The 5,757-nt window shown below is 41.4% G+C and overlaps 1 pseudogene; it reads left to right on the forward strand.

Annotated features, from left to right (window-relative positions):
• The first annotated feature begins 5,044 nt into the window (after nt 1-5,044).
• On the forward strand, nt 5,045-5,433 carry LOC102000817 (annotated as a pseudogene).
• The last annotated feature ends 324 nt before the right edge of the window (nt 5,434-5,757 follow it).

A 5,757-nucleotide genomic window follows, 5' to 3' on the forward strand; every position in this document is an offset into this window, starting at 1 on the left:
TCAGAGAAGACTCCTACAGTAGAAGAAATAATTACAGAGATCCACACCTAGACAATGTGCAGAGTAAGAGATCCTGGAACAGCCATCCCTGAATAGGAGATATCCATTAAATTCCTCATCCAGGGGCTCAGGGATCCCCATGGAAGAGGAAGTGGAAAGATTGTGAGAGCCAGAGGGGATGGAAGACACCCAGGAAACCATGCCTTCTAAACACAGCAGGACCAATACACATATGAACGCACAGAGACTGGCAGTGCACACAGGGCCTGCATGGGTCTAGGCCTGATGGTGTCCCAGCGCTAAGAGGGGACGTGGACACAAGCCTGCATCCCTAACCCAGAAGCTATCTCCAATTGATAATCACTAGCAAATGGAAAAATTAGTTTTCTCCAAAGGAATCTCACTGCATATATAAACCACTTTTAAGGCCAGGCCTTGTGCCCAGCATTAGGTAACTAACAAAAAGCAAACTCAGTGGCATTTTGGGAGGTTTTTTTGTCTGATTAGACTTTGTTAGGGTCTCTGAGTTTTTTCCTTGCTTTTTAAAAATTTTACAGGTCATTTGCATATATATATATATTGCATATTGTGACTTCCAGTTTTGTGTTCTTGCAGGATTTCTGTGTGTGTTTGCACCTGTATGCGTTTCTTGTGTTTTTTCAAACTTTAGCTCTTTTTTTCTGTTGTTTTGTCCTATACTGGTTTTTCTTCTCCTTATCATTATTAATATTACTTATTTAGATGTCTATTTATATTCTAAGGTGAGAGAGACAGAAATGGTGTGTACTTGAATGTTTGGGAGAAGTAGGGAAGAATATGGAAAGAGTTAGGGAAACCTTGATCAGAAGAACAGATTATATTCTGTAAAAAATACATTTTCAGTAAAAAAAAAAAGAATACAGGCTCCCACCATTGCCCTTGGTTGCTCACTGTAACTAGATGGTAAAAACTTCCGGCTGAAAGCACCACATGCTTTGGTTATTGTAACATGAGGTTTCGCTTGTTGGGGTTTCTGCCCTGCCCAGTTCCCACAGCTGACAAGTCCCAAAGAAAATCACACAGAGGTCTCCATAAGTTATAAATGGATTGGCCCATTAGCTCAGGATTCTTATTAGCTCTTGTAGCTTATATTAACCCATTATTCTTATCTATGTTAGCCACATGGCTCAGTAACTTTTTCAGCAGGGTAGGTCACATACTTCTTCTTCAGTGGTCTGGGCAGGACTGCAGGAAGAGCTTCCTTCTTCCCAGAATACTCCTGTTCTCATTGCTCCACCTCTACTTCCTGTCTGGTTTTCCCGCCTATACTTCCTGCCTGGCTATTGGCCAATAAGCGTTTATTTAAAATATAATTGACAGAATATAGATGATTGTCCTGCATCACTTCCCCTTCTTTTTTTTTTAAACAAAGGAAAATATGTGACATACAGATTATTAGAAATGGGTTGAATCAAGATGTGAGAGTTAGCGAATAAGAGGCTAGAGTTTATGGGCCAAGCAGTAATTTAATTAATATAATTTCTCTGTGATTATTTCGGGTGTAAGTTAGCCGGGCAGGATGTAACGATGGGGCCTCACATTCCTCACAACAGTTTGGTGCCTCAGCGTGATCGACTGACTGCACATAAAATCTGAGAGAGCATCAAAAAGAATACAGAGTTTAAAAGAATTTTTGCTGTTTGCTGGCGGTGTGCCACAGAAAGTTTTTCCTGACTCAGCAGCCATACAAAAAAACAAAAAGCTGTGCCATGCGGTTTTAAAATGGGGCTTCCTGGAATGTGCTGCCAGCATGAACTCTGGCTATGAAGCATTTCAATGGCTTTTATGGGACTGGATGTTTGTGTGCCTGCTCAGAATCGTGAAGAAAGTACTCTGAGACCATGCCAATGACTCAGCACTCCCTGCCTGGGCAGGCAGATGAATCAGGTCTACTAGGTGTGCACAAACAGGAGAACATGGTAGATTCTTGCCACCATACACAAAGATGTTTCCAGGCTGCACAGTGCTCTGAGTGGCAGATTTGGTTGTAACTCAGATAGAAAGTGTTTATGTGTTGCATGCTAATTGTCCAGGTTGGACTACTGAGCACAGCTCCTGCCTGTCAGCCCCAGAACTAACACTGGTGGTGCTTCCACCATTTTAAAATTGGAGAGAGCCAGAGCCAACATCCAGAGCAGCTGCAACCAAGCTACTTAGCATTTTAAAAGCTCTTCAAGACAGTAGAGAATTACAGAGTCACAATAAGACAGATTCAGACATAAAAGACCTCTAAATGGGTCACAATGTTAGATAAATGTACAGAGGCTTGGGAAAGAGAAGAAAAGGAGTATAGAGAGTCATAAAATAAATACTTTTAAAAAAGGGTAAAGTTTTTAAAGAGACGGGCAGTAAAAATATTGATAGATTAAAAAGAGTAAAGAAAAGCAAGCCGTGTAAAAATGGAAAATTCTCAGAGTCTGGATTATGCATTTTATTGTGTTTTCTTTGAATTTTTGACTGTAAAGGAGTTAAGTACAGAGAGAGAGATCTCATTTTTTGGGCTACCAAGCTAAACCAGATTGTATATTATAAAGATATCTTGACTTCAGAATTTGGGTCTAAGGATATGGTGCTTTGGAAAAGAGTTTCTTCTTTTGTTTTCACAGAGAATGAGACCCTGTGGATTCCTTCTAGACCAATATGGTATGATAGACCACACCTGATGGAGGAAGGTCATTCCCACAACACACACCTTCCTGAAAGGTTGCCATAAATACCCTCAAAAACTTACTTTGCTCAACTGCCGACTGAGAAGAACCTAGCATACAGGATACACCATGAAAGACCTGATTAACAGTGCCCCCATACAACACGAAGCAGTTTGGAGAGAAAAAAACTATGCCCATATTCCCAAATATTGTTTATAGGTGTTCTTTTATATTTAAAGGGGGATATGATATATATATGAATAATTTGCATTGGTATGGATTTTACTTTATTGATATAAATTTAAGGTCATTCTTGCTTTATGTATATTTCTGCTCTTGATTAAGGTATTATGATTGTGTAGTTTATTTAAAAATGTGATGTATAATTAGAAAATATAGGTTGTTAATGGATAATCATTGATAATAGTCAAGCTTGTAGTCATGTTAGTTAGATTTTCAAGATATATAGGGATGTATTTCAGTTAGTTAGGCATTCTTCGTATCTTTCAAAGACTACAGAATATGGCATTTAAAATGTTTCAATAACTTAGGGCTTTTCATGACAATGAGACACGTCTGCTCCTGGCACACCAATCTACTTCAAGAGGAAGATGGGCATCAAAGAGGCTCCTTATGGAGTTGGATAGCCATTTGGGCAAGAAACTGCTCTTGCCTGGACTGATGCATAAACTGGACAGGAAGAACCCGCAGAGAGATGACTGCTGAACTTGCCTAAAGGTGAGATGATCCTGATTCATAAAAGAGTCTGTGAGACATTCTGCAGGATACAGAAGAAAGTGACTGAACTGTCTTTGAAATTTCCTGCTTCATGGAAAAGTCTGCTGGATACTATGGGCCTGGATGCTCCCAAGGTACAGAAGAACTTTGGGTGACTGTCAAGGCAGTGAGATGTCTCTGTCATTTCTAGAATTTTGGAAGTTGCTTACTTCCAGTTTACATAGGTAATATTATATCCTTCTGAAGTCTTTGATAGAGTTGAAGAATAGATAGTTACAGTTTTCCATTGTTATGATAAAAGATAATAGATCTAAATATTGTAACTGTAATTCTTGCTTGATAACTGTCTTGTTATATAATTTTACTATGTTAAAGTTAAAGCCTTCCTTTTTGTTTACACAGAAAAAGGGGAAATGGTGTAGGAGGTTCTTCTGTCTATCTGTCTATGTGTTGCTTTCATTGGGTGAATAAAGAAACTGCCTTGGCCTTTCTATAGGGCAGCACTTAGGTAGGCGGGGAGTCAGAACTGAATTCTGCGAGGAAGAAAGAGTGTTAGAGAGAGAGAGAGAGCAACCATGAAGCTGCCAGGTCAGACATGCTGAATCTTTCCGGGTAAGCCACGACCTCGTGGTGACATACAAATTATTAGAAATGGGTTGAATCAAGATGTTAGAGTTAGCCAACAAGAGGCTAGAGCTTATGGGCCAAGAAGTAATTTAATTCATACAATTTCTGTGTGATTATTTCGGGTGTAAGCTAGCCAGGCGGGATGGAATGAAGGGGCCCTACGCTCCTCACAACAGGTTATAAGATACAGGGAATTGAAGATGCATTGCCACTGGCAGTTCCCTTCCTGCTGGCTGCCATTCCTAACTGCCAGAAGGTAAAAGGTAGATTACTGGAGAAGAAAACTGGCCAATGGTCTCATCTAGCTGTAGACCATACGTCCTACAATATCAGCCTGCTGGATATGATATGCCCACCATGCAACAGTGGCATGGCTATTTTGGGGAAGAACAACTGTTCTGTGATTGGACTTGAAGTACACTTCATGTGAGGGAACACATATCTGATACTATAAACCTAGTCAGAGTTTATGGTTGAAGGCCCAAGGGGAGAATACATTACCCTTAATTTCTTTACATGTTATCCAGCTACTTTTTAAGCATTTTTAAATACTTATTGACTAATATGTCTCTCAGGCTGGGGCAAAAGGTAATGATTTAGACTTCTATCTGGTTAAAATGATAATGAGAGACTGACGAGCACTCAACCTTAAACAGGGCCTAAATCAACTCTCTGTCCCCTTAACAGAAAGTTTAAGAATGAAAGGATGAAAAATATCTTGAACTATTGTGTTCTGGATAGTTGTATGTCAACTTGCTACAAGCTAAAGTCATTTGAGAGGAGGCAATCTCAATTAAGAAAACATCTCCACAGCCAGGCGGTAGTAGCATATGTCTTTAATCCCAGCACTTGGGAGGCAGAGACAGGTGGATCTCTGTGAGTTCGAGGCCAGCCTGGTCTATGAGAGCTACTTCCAGGACAGGCTCCAAAGCAACACTGAGAAACCCTGTCTTGAAAAACCAAAAAAACAGCTCTCGGACCAGTTAGCCTCAGCGGTGAGCAATGCATCCATGGCCAAGATTAAGGTTCGGGATCTGTGTGGCAAGAAGGAGGAGGAGCTGCTAAAACAACTGTACGATTTGAAGGTGGAGCTATCCCAGCTTTGCGTCGCCAAGGTGACAGGTGGCGCCGCTTCCAAGCTCTCCAAGATAAGAGTTGTCCGCAAATCCATCACCCGTGTTCTCACCGTCATTAACTAGACTCGAAAGGAAAACCTCAGGAAATTCTACAAGGGCAAGAAGTACAAGCCTCTGGACCTGCGACCCAAGAAAACTAGAGCCATGAGCCGCTGGCTCACCAAGCACGAGGAGAAGCTGAAGACAAAGAAGCAATAGCGGAAGGAGGGGCTGTACCCCTACGCAAGTATGCCGTCAAGGCCTAATGGAAGGGCAATAAAATGCAAGACTGGCAAAAAAAAGAACCCCCCCCCAAAAAAAAGTCTCTACAAGACTGGATTGCTGTGGAGTGTTTTCTTAATTAGTGATTGGTAGGGAGGGCCCAGCCCTTTGTGGGTGGTGCCATCCTTGGGCTGATAGTCCTGGGTTCTATATGAAGGAGGACTGAGCAAGACTTGGAGAGCAAGCCAGTAAGCAGTACCCCTCCATGGCCTTGGCACCAGCCCCTGCCTCCAAGTTTCTGCTCTCTTTGAGTCCCTGTCCTGATTTCCTTCAATGATGGACTACATTGCAGAAGTGTAAGTCAAATA

Source organism: Microtus ochrogaster, chromosome X (assembly GCF_000317375.1).
Source record: "Microtus ochrogaster isolate Prairie Vole_2 chromosome X, MicOch1.0, whole genome shotgun sequence".
Taxonomy (NCBI): domain Eukaryota; kingdom Metazoa; phylum Chordata; class Mammalia; order Rodentia; family Cricetidae; genus Microtus; species Microtus ochrogaster.